The sequence below is a fragment of the Ornithodoros turicata genome, chromosome 7 (genome assembly GCF_037126465.1).
Source record: "Ornithodoros turicata isolate Travis chromosome 7, ASM3712646v1, whole genome shotgun sequence".
Classification (NCBI taxonomy): domain Eukaryota; kingdom Metazoa; phylum Arthropoda; class Arachnida; order Ixodida; family Argasidae; genus Ornithodoros; species Ornithodoros turicata.
Window position 1 is genome coordinate 46294318 of NC_088207.1, and position 16359 is coordinate 46310676.

General features: G+C 45.8%; 1 protein-coding gene and 1 long non-coding RNA gene across 5 annotated transcripts in view; one reads left to right on the forward strand and one right to left on the reverse strand.

Annotated features, from left to right (window-relative positions):
- Positions 1 to 16359, forward strand: part of LOC135401300 (p53 and DNA damage-regulated protein 1-like) — a 189210-nt gene that overhangs the window by 43416 nt on the left and 129435 nt on the right. The gene's annotated exons all lie outside the window — the stretch shown is intronic.
- LOC135401303 (uncharacterized) lies at positions 4540 to 14577 on the reverse strand. The gene is made up of 4 exons (XR_010424777.1): positions 14368 to 14577; positions 13743 to 13866; positions 6970 to 7157; positions 4540 to 4748 (listed from the first exon to the last, which is right to left on the reverse strand). It is a non-coding gene; the product is annotated as an uncharacterized LOC135401303 (long non-coding RNA).

Sequence of the window (16359 nt, forward strand, 5' to 3'; positions counted from 1 at the left end):
GCAAGAGGTCTTCGAAACACATTTACATCCTCTCATTACTATGACTCACCACTGCGTTCAACAATACTCACTCCGCTCATTTCGCAACACGCTGCTTCGGAGCGCGCACGTTGATAACAGATTAACCAGCGTCGTCACAAGCGGAAAACTGCCTGTTGTTAATGAAGAGGTGGCCGACCCGCGCTAGCGGGGAAAAAAAAAAAAGAACAACGCACGAAGTCTGCTGCAGAGATGAAATCACTGACGCGACCGATTACGCTGTACAAGCCTCCCTCTCTTGATTTAGTAAGTGAAAGAGGGGATGTTCTTCTGCTTTTGCTGCCTCGTTGTGGCAGGCGTGCCATATTCTATCAGAAGGTCAAGGATGAAATGGGTCACCTACCCGCTGACCCACATAGGCATAGGCGCCGCCACGAAAAGCTCTCTGTCTTCTTGTCACGATTCTGCCGAGCGCTACGGGACGTCGATTTGTGTGTGAGCTCGACATCGATTAAAGCGGGATTCGATTAACCGAAAGGTTTCAGCGTGCATGGGGAAATTGTTGGAGGAACAGTTAGACGGGTCTAAATGAATTTAGTTCTTAGTTTAGTCTCGGGGTTTTTTACATTATGCATCATCTTCACCAGCTCGCTTGCTTCCTAGTCATTTTTTCATTGTTAGTTCTTAATTTTCTTTTTTTTAAACAAACGAAAGAAAACTACGCGAGAAAGTGCAATATTTGCGCATTGCGTTTCTGTTCCGGCGACGATATCGTTATAAACGAACTGGACGATTTGCCTGCTTGAGGTGGTGGTACGCTTTACGGTGGGATCGTAGCCGACTTCATAGGGAACCGTGCTGGAGAGCGTCTGAGGAAAATATCGGGAAAATACTCAGACGGCAGGCACAACACTATGCACACTGCGTAATGTATGAGCAGCTTTTGTATGTTGTCATCTTTCAGAACTATATTGTCTCTGAAAATGATGTGTCCCTTTCCAGTTGGCTAAGGGCTGGATCTCGAGCATCTTGTATTTTCCGAACCGAAAAGTGGTATCAAGAGTGTATCAGTTTGAAGAGCCTCTTGTACAGCGTTCTGTACAGCTCCTGTCAAAGTTAACAATAACACTGGAAAAAAATGTGGTCTTGTTCCCGAGCGCGATTACAGCAACCCTTGGAGGCATGAGGAAATCTTAATTGAACAAAATTATTCTGTTAGTTTAACGCAACGATTTTTGTCCACTTAACATGGCCCCAGTGCCCACAGGGTGGCGGTTATCAAGCTCGTAAGTGAGACTTTTTTTTTTTTTTCAGTGTTATTATTAACTATGTCGGGAGCTGTACCTATTCAGAAAAACTGTGACTGAAACATGAAATTTACCTAGAAAGCCAATAGTTGTACCATGTAGGCGGTTAAATCGACATGAACACGAACCAAGAGACGTGTTGAGGGTGTTGCGTACTGGTAAGTTTAGAATTCCTGAGCTTCTTTGGCTTATTTTGGCTTATGTGTTTGTATTCGGAATGCGCGTCCTTGGTCAGCGTGAAAATACTCGAAAATACGCATTGCGCCCTAACGATAGGGAGTTCTGCGAACTGTTTGCGGCGAAACTGGTTATGCGATGTAAATGATATGGAGAATCCGAAGTTGAGCAATGGCTCCGACGACGAACGTGCACAGCATGTAGAACGATTCAAACAGAATCGTTAACGCGTGATTGAAATTTTTGAGGATAGCTCTTCGAGTTTGGTCACGCTCGTCACGGGTCTTATCAGGATAAAGTGCATTGCTGCGGCAGTACTGCTGAAAGGTCCGAACCTTTCAAACGTTCCTGTGAGAAGCAGTGCAGAACGACGTACAGAGAAACAATATTTCTATGAGCTGCGATGTCTTGATTCCTTTGCCTATTATCTGTCTGCCGGAGAACAAGTGTTTTTCTGTTTTCAATTTAGTTGAAGGAGTGGTACATACGAGTATAATACCCTTTTGCATCGAAACTAACTTACGAGTTCACACACATAGCATTCGTTGAGGGAAACGCACTTTTGTCATGGTCGTTGCTCTGGCGATGAGGAAGTCACAGTGTGCTGCAGCAGCAACAACAACAACAAGAAATATGTGATGACAATGTCATGTTTCTTTTTTGTTTTGTTTTTTTTCCTTAAGCTGCGGTGCCCTACCAATTTATGTGAGCTGGTATGAGTGATACGAAAAGGTATGGAATGCAACACACATACAGATGCTATATGTGCCTTCTAGCTGGTACGTGCGCCGTACCCTCGTGTGTCGCTGGCAGGTTATGAGGATATGCTCAGGTGCATAGGGCAGTACAAGTTGAGCAGAGTATCAAGGTATTGCGGCTCCAATTGATGTCGAAAATGGAAGCATATGAAAAGGCCGAAAATCATAACAAAAACAACAACAACAAATAGATCTTGACTATGACGCCGAACTATCATAAAGCCGAAGGCCAAAAGGCCGAAAAATCATGAGGTCGAGCAATCAGAAGACCGAAAGTGAAAAGGCCGAAAATCAGAACCTCAAACAATCAGAAGGCCCAAAATAAAAAGACCAAAGAGAGAGAGAGAAGACCCCACCACTGAAGGGGGTTGTTCTTTTCATAAGATTACGAAAAAGCTTTGCGGGTTTTTATTTGAAATAAAAGAATTGGAATGCGTAGCATTTGGTACTCGGAAATAAACTGTATGAGAGAGAGAGAGAGTGAGAGAGAAGCAATAGTCTATAAATATGTTTCTTATATCACCCACAGAATGAACTGTAGAGGGGATGGTGTCGCTCTATACATATTTAGTGACCCGAACGAAATTGCCACCGTGTACAATAAGCGCATACGATAACACAGTGGTCCCTATTCGCTACGAGATCGACCTATAGGGGGCGACACTGTCACCATTCTAGTGTGGATAACACGTGGGCCGATGTTCGGATTTGATGGTTCTTTTTTCGTAATTCTTGTGTATATTCGATCTCGGAGCGAATATGTCTTACTTTTCCTTTTTGTTTTCCGCCCAAGTGATCGAAAGTACGTTATTTAACGGGAAGGTGGGTGAAATGATTTATTTGCTGTATTAATTCCCAACAAGTCTATCTTACTTAATTGTTTTAGAGCTAATGTTTTATTTCAGTTGGAATAACAGTTTTCGTATCCTGGGTTTCTTATTTTTCGACCTCTCTGTAATTCAGCTGGCTTTTCGGCCTTCTGATGATAGTTCGGTTTTCTGAATGTTCGTCCTTCTGATTGTTAGGTGTTTTGATTTTTCGGCCATATGATCGTTCGATGTTTTGATTTTTCGGCCTTTTGGGTTTTCGGCCATATGATTACCACCCGTCGAAAATAGGGAAATTCAGTCTCATTCGGCGTACGAGTGAAGTCGGAGTATACGGACGTTGGGTATACCTCCACTACAATAGGAGCACACGCCATCTAAACAACATTAAAGGGATTGTTTCGTGCTGCTATACATAAACCACCCTCACAGAACAAACACGAAATGGAAGCTCAACCTAGATCACCGATACGCATCCAAACATGCAGCTGTGGATCTCCTATCTAGAGTTGCATATCAAAATGAGAACAACGTGCTGTTCACATTCCACTTGAGGATGGCGATGAACCATAGAGCACAGGCCTTTTACTACTCTCAACAAACACTGCAAACAGCGAGGCGTGGTACTCAGAATTGTCCCACGTGTGTTGCCCAGCGATAAGAATGACACGATAAAGCCTCCTCTGAAGACGCTGACGATGGCCGTTTCTTCACATGCGCCAAGGTAATACCTTGTATACATTCACTGCGCCGTATGTGTGCAGTATAAGATATAGTAGCCGGTTTTCTTATCGGCTCAAGCGTACAGACAAGTGGCCACTCGGCGCTGATTTCTGAAGTACTGAAGGGAGCTTGGCCGATACCGCGTGACGACCTCGCCTGACATACGTCTTATAGGAACACACATGATATGGCAAGGCTTAGCGTCCAGAGACGTTGTCGTTTTGGGTGCCCTATTGTCGTTGTGGACTACAGGGGGGGGGGGGATATGTTTAATAGAGTGAAAGAAAAAAGGAAATGTCAGCCAGGCTGTTGCCAGCTTGCTATTCCGAAAAGAGAAATAAAGAAAAAGATAAACAAAGAAAGAAGGAAAAAATCCAAGAAAAACAGGCAGTGCAGTGCAGTGCAGTGCAGTACAGCACGAATGTCCAGTCAGAGGGCCGACGCAAGGGCCGAGTCTTTCAAGAAGCGTAGCAGGACTGTCGTTAAGGCCCACTGAGTAGGCCGAGTGACGGGACCAAGGAGGTTGGCCATGGAGTACAGGGTTGAACACGGACGGAACGCATAGTTCATCGAAGGGACACTCCCCGATATTCTGTGGGGTTTTGAAAACTGCGTATTAACTTATTAGGTAAAAATTCGGCAACAAATTACACACGAAATACACCAGATCTAGACATGTTGGTGTTAAAAAGAACACAGGAATGTAAATTATACACGCGTAAAAATTGAATATTCTTCCAGAAGCTCTTCCAGAAGAAGCATCAGACGCACAGTATACCTCTTTAATACGTTGAGTACTTTTAGCAACCAAACAACGATTTCGAAGATTGCTTCGCGAAGTGGGCTTTGCGAACTCCTCCATCTAGCAACGGTGGCGCGACTCAACGCGCCACCTATTGAGAACACGTGGAACAACGCTAAACCATTTTGGCGGCCTTCGTCGAACCAACCGAGTCGCGTCTTCGGCGTCAGGAAACCTGAAAAATGAAAATTTATGACAAGGTGATGCATACTAACCTGCGGCTGAACAGTGAACGAACAACGTTATGCTTGTAAGTGCATGCTGACACAGAATTCTCTTTCGAAATTTGCTTTTTGTGGTGTAATATTGATGATGATGATGATTGAAAGAAAAAAAATGGGGTGTAATATTTATGATGCCCCAAGCACTCATTCTTTAGAATCACACAATACCGACACTATACCCGCATACGGGGTAAGCATGGTCATATACAATGCCTTAGATATGTCTAAAAGAAGACTCCATCCAACTCCAAGACTATGTACTTTTGACATTGGACTTTAAAGGCATATACCATACACAAGTTCCCACCACAAAGCAAGTGAAACACATGGGCAACGCTTATTTTCCCCCCTAACCTTCTTTCTTTGCGGAATAGCAAGCAAAGGTCCCGTTTGACTGACCTTTCCCCCGTTTTTCTTTTTTTTCCTTTTCGTCTAATAAATATATCCCTCCCCTCTAACCGCACTGCGCAAAACATAGTCTTGCGAACGATAACGCGTAATCTCTCGTTTCGCTGAAGGTATGCGAAATTCGTGACTTCGCGTTGCGAGTCGCGCGGTTACCACGGCAACATGGCCAACTGCAACCTCAGAAAGCAAAAGCGGAGTGAAACTACGAGAACAGCAAGACGTGCCTCGTAACTTAAGGCGCACAACCAAGGCCACAGTGCGAGAGTGCACTGCACGGCTTTGGGACGACGGGCGTGCTGAAGCCACAACAACCGATGCTGGGAAAACGAAACCCTTGGCAGGATCCGCTATCCACAGTTCGACGTACCTCGCAAGTCAAGCCCGAAATAACAAGGTTTCGGCGCTTTGAAGTTGTTTACGCACAATGTGAAAGCATGAACTTAGAAGATAAAAAGAAACTTAATAGTGCTTTCTTCTACGTTTGCTTTCCTGTTTTTATTCACCCAGGCAATAGGGATGTGGCAGCAAAGTTTGCACAGCGCCATTTCGGACCCAAGCGGCCACGGATCTAAACAGTAGGGAGTTTCATCAGCAGGTTCTGCGTGGTGTTCAGTGATTTATCCAGACCCCTCTACAACCCCCTAACACCTCCCAAATGTTCAGTGACACCCCTCTAACTTTTTCACCTGTGTACCCCCTACAGGGGGTGCCGTTGCGATTTCAGCTTAAGACACATGTCAGTAATGATATATTGACACATGCTGGAATGATGTAACTATAATAATGACCCCCCCCCCCCTCCCCAGTTTTTGTCAAAACACCCCTCCAAGCTTGGGATTCTGGATAAACCACTGGTGGTGTTTGAAGCGGTGTGGCGCCAAAGAGAGCTACAAAACCTGTAGGAAATTCACAGAAAAAGCGGTACATCTTGTCAAGTGCGAGCAATTCGAGACCATGTATTTGTAAGTGACACGTCGTCTGCTAAATTACCGCGCGTTGCATATTTTGGGGCGCTGATGTTGTTGCTCACTCGCGTCTGGCCCTGTCCGTGGCAGACGAATTTTTGGTGGCGAATGAGGGTAGTGTTGTATGTATGTTTGTTCGTTCGTTCGTTCGTCCCCTTGTCTCCACGGCAAACTCGGGGATATGTTGCCCACGTCAAGTTTGCACCAGCTCGCTCGCATAATATATGCTCAAATTTATCTTTTGACGTCACGGTAACAGGGGGATATAGCCTCGCGGCCTCAGAGTGCGCGAACCTCTCGCCGCAGTAGCAATTTTGTAAACGAAATTTCGCTCCAATATAACACCGTGCCAGTTCTTTTTTTAATACGCAGCTTGACAAAAAAAAAGCACAGTTTTCAGCCAACCAAAAATGTCCTTTTACGCTCCTTTAAGGCAATGCCGAATTAGAATATTCCGAGTCTTCGTCACGCGTTCTTCGAACGGTATACACACGGCGAAACGGCATTGTGCACAGCAGCCCCTCAGAGTCAGACGTCTCTCACGGTCGAAAACTGTCATCTGAATCTCTACGGGTGATCCAGCAACCTATTTCTGATCGAAACACCCACGTGGGACTCTTGTCTCGCGCAACACCAGAAGCCGCAATAACCTTTCTGTAAAAAAAGAAAAAGAAAAGACGTCCGCTTGCTTGACTGACTGCCCCATTTGTCATCGTCAACCATTTTCTCTTTGTTCGTGATTTAGCCTCTTACTGTTTTAGTTGACCCCCAACCCTTTGTTTCAACGTATGAGCCTCACCCTCTTTCTTTCTTGTGACCGCCATCTACCGGGCGTTTCCGAAGCGGCGTCTTCCTCGTCGAGCGGTTGTTCCCTTGGCACGAAAATAAGAATGAATGCTGAGGCGTTGCTCACATTTTGTGGCTGGCTGTTGTTGCAGCAGTACGTGGGCAGAGGGGGCGACTGGCGGATGTATAGCCGACGTTTCTCTGGAAGTGGGTCAAAGTCAGCTGAGAATTAAAAGTCTCTTCTCGCGGTGAACAAGAAACATCCCGTTGTGGAAGAAGGCTAAAAATACGGCGCACAGCTTTGGGAGTTCCACAAACCGCGCGCGCCAAACGGGGGGTGGGGGGGTGGGGGGATGGACAGCTGAGAGACGATAGCAAAACACAGCTTGGCTTTGCGACCTTGTTTTTCCAAGCCCGTTTTACGTAAGTTTGGTTCTGTCAACGGCGCTTGTCAGCGACGGGAACCTTAGATGACGTGCAGGCCACGGACGTCTTCAGGTTCGAATATTAGGACTCGCATCTCGATGTCGTCGCGGGCCTGTCGAAGTGTATTCGTTGATACGCAAGTCAACACGTGCTGGTTTTGTAAATTAGTTGGCAGGGGGGGCAGCCGTGCATGAGATCAGTGGTTTACCCAGAATCGCAAACAAGGGGGTTGGGGGGGGGGGGGGGGGTGTTGGCGGAGGGATGGTGCAAAAAAATTGGGGGAGGGTCATAATTGCAGTTACGTTGTAACAATTTTAGGTATCATTGTTGACATGCGCCCAAGTTAAAATAACAACCCCCCCCCCCCCCTCCTGCTCTTTTTCGTGTTTTATTTTTCAGGGGATGCACTGGAAAGAAAGGGCTCGGATGTCGCCAAACACTTTTTGGGAAGTTGAGGGCTGTAGTGGTCGGTGCTATAGTGGGATCCAGAAAAATCGCTGCATGAGGTAGTCGCTTTAACCGAGAACAGCCCTATAACTCAATATTTAGCAACGGAATCCTTGTAGTGACCTTGATTCGACAGTTTCGAGTTTTTTTTTTTTTTTTTTTTATTTACGATGCGTTGGAATCACAGACCAAATATCAGCACGAATCAGCGTCATCTACCGCCACCTCTGATATCCAAGGCTCTCATAATTTTTATTTCAAGTCTCGTTATGTTTATTTGTTAGAGGGGCCAATCTGGGTCACAGGCTCTTTTCATATTTAATGCATACCCCGGAGTAAATATAGCACCTCTCGGATGATTCCTTGCCGTGTCCCCGCAGTTTACGTGCACCTAAAGTGGAATTTCACACTCTTCAATGAGCTCATATACCGTCCCCTCCTCAACGCGTATAGTACTTAGCGCATGCATGCCTCTCAAGATTGGAATGTGTAAATGAAAAAAATAAAAAAAAAATAAAAAAGTATACAAGAACAAAACGAAATGCACTCTCTCTCCCTCCCCATTCACACGCGCGTCAAATTATGAATCAGCGGATGAAAATAACGCAGTTGAGACAGGCAGGGTTGTTGATGTTTGGCATTTCCAATGCTGGCTATGGTGTACATCGTACGTTAGTCAAGGTTGTGTCCCGTAGCGCTTCTGGCGATCAACATCAAGATACCCGGCAGGGACATTGAAAGCCCGACCGTTCCCTTTCATGCAATCACCACCTTATAGTCGTGGCAAGGCCCTCAATCAAATGTCCGCCTTCCTCACATAGGAAGATTAAACTCTCTTTGGCCGTGAAAGGGAGATTGGGGGTGGCTGAGTGTCCTTGGCCGTAGTTTATATTTACTTTGGCGGCTTTGCTCGGGGATGGACTTTGAAAGGTGACGTCTCCCATAATAGACCAAACAGTCTCGACCGCGTAAAAGCTTTTCACGATACTTGGACTTGTAGCCTCTGCCGATGGCTCTTGTCAGAGGCTTAATGAGGTTTTCACCTTCGTATTATTGGGATTCAATATCCACGCGCGGCAGGCGTAACGAAGTTGAAACTTGAAAGGGCACGCAACAGAGGAGAATTTAGATATGTGGTTCCGTCGTTGAAAGCTTTTGATAGCCATATAGGGTTTATTCACATGACGTCATCCGCAGAAGAGCGCCACTGTCGCTAGCAGACTTGCCGCAGGTCCGCAGGTTGGCTGTCTGGGCCTTCACCGACGTCGTATTCACCGTACATTTGGTGTTTCAGAGTTACTCTATTGCGTGAATATTACTTGTACGATAAATGGACAAGTAATTTATGAGCTTTCAACGTTAATAGTCCTCTATATAGCACTTGGCAGTGAATGAAAACCAGAACCAAACTTCGAGGGACCTACATTATGACAGCGATTTCGCCTTTTCCGAAGCTAGTGCCGTCTGGAGGGGTGACGTCAGTTAATAAACGCTATACTGTTAATCAGTCGGGAGCAGCCAGTCCAACGATATGCAAGACAAACAACAATAATTTTATTGCGATGATAATGATGGTGACGATAGGGGTGCTCCACAGTCAGGGGCGATGCTCTACTCCATTGCCCGTGGAAGTTTGGCGTATAATAGTGACCCCCAACAGTAAAGACCGAAGCAGTATACATTGTCCAGAAAGGAAGGAATGCTTTTGTATCGGTGACTGATTAGGGCTGCATCAGGAATGTGGATGCTTTTAGGGCAGAGCGTGTGCATTGTCATCAAGTACGAAAACTACCTATGGAAGTATAGCTCCCGTTACACCGATGGAAACTCTATCTCCATGCATTGGCGTCGAAGTGGAAGTTCGCGTGACTGGACTTCCCCTTACATTTCCGCTCCCCCTGACGCTTCAAATGAACTAGACTACAACGAGCAGAATACATAGCGCTGGTGTGTACTGTCATCACGTAGGAGGACTGGATTGTCATCAAGGGTTGTCATCAAGTCGCCTTCACAACAGACGAAAAGTTGCGTACCAGATCTTACATACCAATCTTACATACCAGATAACAACGCTCCCAATGGGAGATTGCTTTTTATACGTGCCATACCATATAAACAATCCTGAAACTCAGGAAGAGTCACTTCGGAAGGCAGTGCAGTCACGTAGGTGGTATGGATTGGTGCGATACATATTCACCACACCAGTGGTTTCCTATGGTTCCACAAACTTGATTGGTGTGGAACTCAGCCTACACCTCATGATCACAGATATATCGCGACGTAAAGTCCCGAATTATTATTATTGTCATCATCTTACACAGTTCTACTTAGCGTGCATAGAATCGCGCACAGTTACGTTACTGACGTTACTCGTTCCTTTTCTTGAGCACGGGGGAGCACATTTCTGCACTCCGTGTGGCGCATTGCATGCAGATTTGACCTGTGTGACTCAAAGTATTATTGCAGTCCCTCACTGGATGTGTTGTTGTGTTTTCTCTTGTTTCCGTAATCTCCGACCATCACTCCTTCCCAAGAATGGGCTCCAATTGTGCTATGGCTACAAAAAACGCGTTTCGACTTCTAGCCTTTTCTTGTCTTTGCTAAGCTTCTGAGCGCTCTAAATTATGACGCAGCCCCTCGTCTGTTTTTGGGAACCGTTGGTGATCGGTGGCACGAATACCAGTGTTTTTTCTTGTGTTTTCGTGATCTCCGATCACCCCCACTTCGGAAACAAGGGAGAAGGTCCAGGCAAACTGATATAGATTCATGGTAACGGGTCGAGAGACACGGAACACGAAGGACGGACGACAAATTTCAAGTATCAACTTCTTCTGAAGTGCAATTCCGCATTAATAAAGAGTTGCAGGCAAGTGACGGCATGTTTGTTGGCTCCTTTAACTATGCTGCGGTAACGTTAAAGTAACTCGTTACCTGTGAGTAACGAGAACTCGTTACTTTTGTATGTTGGTAACGAGTAACCTATTTAGTTACTTTTTTCTGAAGTAACGGGTAACGGTATTTAGTTCCCTTTTTTCGGTAACGGGCACAAGTCTGGTGCCGAATTGTTGAGTGGTCGCACAGCTGGTCGCACCAGTACGACCTACGTTTCCATTTTTTTCCTTCTATTTTTATTTCTATTCAGTTGAGTGCCATTTTGTTCATACATTGAGGAAACAGCTACTTACCGCGTGTTTTCCAGTGTGTATTTGTCTTTTTCTAACTTGCTAGAAAATTTCTCAGGAATTATATACATAAAATATTCGCCACCGACAGTCCTTCTTCTTGCGAACTGCAACCTTGTGCAACAATTCTGAATTAACATGCGTGTCACGTACATTTGTTTCATATTCTTACTTTCAATATGAATCCATTTCGAGATTGTATTCAAACCTCGAGAATAAACGAGAGCCATTACTTCGCTGCATGTGCCCATTAAACATACCCCCCCCCCCCCCCTGATTAACTATGATTCGCTACAAAGACTAAACCCACACCATCACATTCATATAGTGCATCATATGTTCTCAAACTTCAATTCTGCGTAACTACGATTTCTGGTAACTAAATTTTAGACTATATAGGCGTGCAAACAGAATCACGCGTAAGCTTATGACGTCCTTTAGAGGAGAGCCCACCGAAAGATTTCACTTCCTTTTTCCCTCTCCGAGTGATATCTTGAATTGTGGAAGCACGGACACTCTCTCTCCAGCCTTCAGTCTCAGCCCTTTCTGAGTCACAACTCAGACCGTAGCCCAGACGGCGCGGACAGGTGCTACACGTACCAGAAAAAAAGAAAAAAAAAAGAAAAAAAAAAGCAGGCGCGAGTTGCGGAAAGCGTGTAAGAGACACGTGGTAATACGAAAGTCGAAGCTTAACGGCGTGATGATCTGTTAATCTGTCACACATTCGTGTCTTTTCTCTTCCTTTCTTTTTTTTGTTGTTGTTGTTTTGTACACTGGGTTTAATGCCTGTCCTTGGATGCACAGTTGATTATCACCTGTAAACAAATAACAGCATGATAGAGTCCTAGAATGTGATACAGGAGGTCGCTAGAGTGCTGCGCATAATCACGCCACACGCCTTGCCTATGCGGCATGTTAATCGTAGAACCTAATCATAAAAGCCAAAACCAAGACGTATAAGATTAAAAGCCTGAAGCGAAAACATATTGAAAGTACGAAGAAACAACGAAAAGGCACTATATTTTCTCACTTCCCATTTCAAAGCACACCAGTGAATACACAGACTCATCTCTCCGATAACAAAAAATAAAAATAAAAAGGAAAAGAAAAGTCAGGAAGAAGGAATGATGCACAACGAAAAAAAGACGTCAACCTGTTCCAAAACAAGCCATTTCGCAACAGGTCCCCATCCGCGAGCCACTTTCTTTCGTTGTTCTCGAAAGCCGAAGATCTAAAAATTTTCTCGCAGACAACTTTCTCTGGGTTAATGATGTGTCTGCCGCGAAACCCAGTGACTTCGCAATCCAAATTGAAGGGGAAGCGATGCGAGCGCCTCTCTCAAAGGCACGGCACGAAAACGCAACAATAGAAAATTCCGAAAATAAAAAGGAACAGGAAAAAAATAAATAAAAAGAGAGACACGGAGATGCGTCTGTCCCGTCACGGTTGGGTGATCGAAGAGAGGGAGGGCGACTTTCAGGTGTTATGTAACGGATGTTCCGCAGGGAACCGTGGCAGGACGTTCCCTTCTTTTAATATACGAACTCACGTTTGGAATTCTACCTCCGCGTTCTCTGGTTTGTGCTTCGTAATCATTGTATAAGAATAGAAACACGGCGCAACGCGCTCCTCGGTTGCTGTACCGTTTGTTGCGCTTTGGGTTCGACCTGAGCTAGGACCTGTAATTCTCTACGAATTAGGCACAATGCTACAGACATTTGGAGAATTAAAAGGTCGCTCTTGCGAAATGACGCCCCACACGGCAGTCGACCGCCTCGGTCATCTGAAAAATAAATGGCTATATAGGGTAATGACGGACTAACAGCCGCAAGACACTCAGCGTATAACTGCAGCCCCTGGTCATGGCTGCTAATATTCTACCCTGTACCTAGTGTCGTCATAAAGTGTACTTTTGCAGACAACCACGAGCATCATCGTACTACTATCTCGAAGGGCTCGACTGCGTGAATGCAGAGCTAATCGTCATCATCATCATGCTTCGAGAAAAAAAGACTTCTTCGTTCTCCTACACTTCCGTTCTGCTTTCTACACTTCCACACGTTCGCTTTTTCCAGACTCATCTCTCGCCTACCATTAAAGTCATCCGTCTGTCCTGCGTTTCCTTCCAACCCGACATTATGCGAGAGAAATCATTCGACCCACTCGTCCATCCCTTGCAGCTGATCGTCCCATAAAACGACGAATCGCGTGACATGTAACTCGCGGGATTGGGCTAAATAGCGGGCAGAGCGGATCTCTGCTGGGGCGCCGTATTTAGTATACACATACGAACAGGGACGTTTAGTAGCGAGGGGCGGATTTTAGCAGCCCAGGCGTCGGGGGGGAAACACAGAATGCCGGAGCTGCGCTAGAAGCAGGCGTTCTTGTTTCGTTGCAACTGCGCGCGGTCGTTGAACCCCCCCTGATATCCAGGGGAGCATGATTTGTGCGAAGGAAAAACAGACATCCGTCAAGAAGTCGTTCATTCGCGGACGAGGAAATGTTTCTCGGTGTCAGTTCTCATTTCTTTTAAAGTTGGGTGAGTGGAAGGATCGTGCATTCGAGAATGGAAAAGTTGCACAGAAAGTCCAGGTTACCGCTGTTGCAATACGGAATCGCGCTGCTTAAAATACTTGCATGCAAACGGACGTGCGAGGTTGTGCGAACACGTCACAGCTGTTTCGAGGAAGTTCCAGCACAGATCTTCAGACCATTAGGAACATTGCCTCACCTGTGCTCCGACTGAGTCTCCCATTCGGGAGCGCTATCGTAACCTGACCGGCGCGTGCTCAATCTGCAGCGTGAGTGAAAATTCACAGCATATCCTGACGGAGCTTGATCTCTTCGTTAGAGTCCTGCAAGAAGTGCGGAAGAAAACCGATATCAGACCGCTTGACGCAGTCAATTAGGCACGTACCACGCTGAGTGTGATCTACATCTCAACAACTTTTATGATCACCATTTTTCTCGGTTTCTTCGCAGAAACGCGAGACATTCAAGAATACGCACAGAGCGTACAGGTCCCGAAAGTTTACGGAACACCGGAGTGGTGTATATAGCCATCGCAGCGATACCGCTCCATGCACCTCTCAGTAAGTGTGTCCGCTCCCGTTCGCCGCTAGGGTGTCGCTCCGATCGAGAAATACGCCGCTTTGGTGTTCCGTAAACTTTTGTCGGGATTTGTACAATAACCAAATAAATGCTTCCATGCCCCTTTCACCGATTATGATTCTACGATTCTTCCATCCTTAGTGTAATAGGACTCTGTTGGGCGCACGAGCTTGTGAATGAGAGTCAAATGCAAATGGCTCTTATAGTTGAACAATACCAGAAAAAAATAGAGAAGGTGTCCTTACATAATGGCAAGAAAGCCACCGGTGAACTTGGCTCGAGAAGGAAATCCTGCCGCCAACCTTGAAAGCTCGAGACAAATAGCGGAAGTCGATGGAAGCGCCCCTTCTCTCTAATTATGACGTGACCATCGCAATTTAATGCAATTGGTCATTCTTGTCTGGCCACTGATGCGAACGGCCAGGGTACCTATTCCCATCTAAAATAAGCGCAGACCTTCGTGTTCACAATTCAGACTACATGCAGAACGAGGAAGATCATTTCTACCGATATGGTTCCCGCGCTGTACTCTTACACGCCCACGTATATCAGAGACGAACAATGCTCACGCATGGACGAACTGCGTGAATAGCATCACGTTACTTCGAAAATCCAAATGGCGATGACAAAGGGTTGCTGCAGCCGGATGTAGCGTCACAGGAGAGCGTAGACGTACACCGATACACTTCCGGCATGGCTAACGAAGCATTGCCAACTGAATCCTGTTCCTATCGCATGTTGGCATCAGGTTTCCCGGAAACCTCATCGTCGTTTTACAGGGAGGTCGTCAACAAAACCCGGCATGATTCATGCAAAGTTGCTGTTCTCATACACAGGTGTATAGTAATGGAGTGCAAGATACTTCTGAGGCAAACACAATGTACAGTGAGTTCAACATCAGCGAAGGCGTTTTGGAATACATGTACGTCATGGCTCATGCATACCGCGCGTGCTCAGTTTCCTGGTCGTGAGGGTTGCCATTACGGGCCTTGGGTGCTTCCTAACTAGCATACTAACCAGTCACGTGATGTGGTAGGTACGGTGCTGATGTCTTTACGGTCCACTCCCAGGATTTACGGCCCTTACCCGGGCCCTTATCCTAGCGCGACTGAAGAGACACAGACGGAAAGACGAGACGAGGACAAGCGCTAACTTCGACGTAACTTTATTTTGAACGTTGTCACGGAAATGCATCAGTTTCCTGTTGGGGAGTCAGTCCTTTTCACGCCCGGAAATGCAAAAACTGTCTCTGAAAGGACCACTTGCGTACTGTAAAAAGGAGAAAACCCAGCGAGCCCAGAAGAACAGTCCCTGTTTGAAATATCGGCGGCTCTTCGTCCTGAAGTTCTTCTCTTAACATTTACGGTACTTAATGTTGCTTTCCTTAACATTATGTAAGGTGCTTCCACACGTAGGACCCAATCTACTCATATCCTCAGCCTCAATTATCTTCCTTGTCCAATAAGACTGCGGTCTCGAAAGATCAGTTCACAACCACATGTCTTACAATTCTTAGTTGTCTTAGGTATAGGGTCCTCTCTATTCATATTTCGCGTGCCACATGCTAAGTAGCTTCCGGCAGGTGTTTGCTCAATTTTCCTGATGGTGCACAGTTGAATCGTATGAAAAAAATAAAGAGGAAACTGCTGCTTCACTAAGTCTTAAATCAACGAGGAAATAGTAGGAGATGAGAGGATTTCGAATATAATTTCTTTATACAACGCGAAGGGGAGTCTGTATGCACACTCCAAAAATATTTGCGGACCTGTAACAAGTTTATGCAATGGAATATGTATACATCGTTGGGAGGGATACAGTGCTGGGGGTGTTGCATGAGCTTTGTTACTTTCCAGTGATCTAGCAGCAGTAGTAGATAGCGAATTGTAGTACATCGGAGGTACTCTGCGGTGGGAGTGGGGACAGAATCAGCTCGCCGTTGTTGGCAACACAGAAGTGGGCATCGTCACGACTGTAGCACACACACACAAAAAGAAAAAGAAAACGGATGGAGGATGAAGGGTGGAGATGCGTAGAGGGTGCGTGAGTCCGTCGGGGGGTGCAAAGTGCTAGAGGGGTCGATAACTTTACGAAAACGGTATGGTAAAGGAAGTTATCAAATCCACGCTTAGCAATGTAACGTCACCCGCTACGAAGAAACAAGGCGATTGGCTTATCATGATTTTCGGAACCGTTATCGTGAACACCTTCCCCTCTACTAAAACTCGCTAATGTGTTTC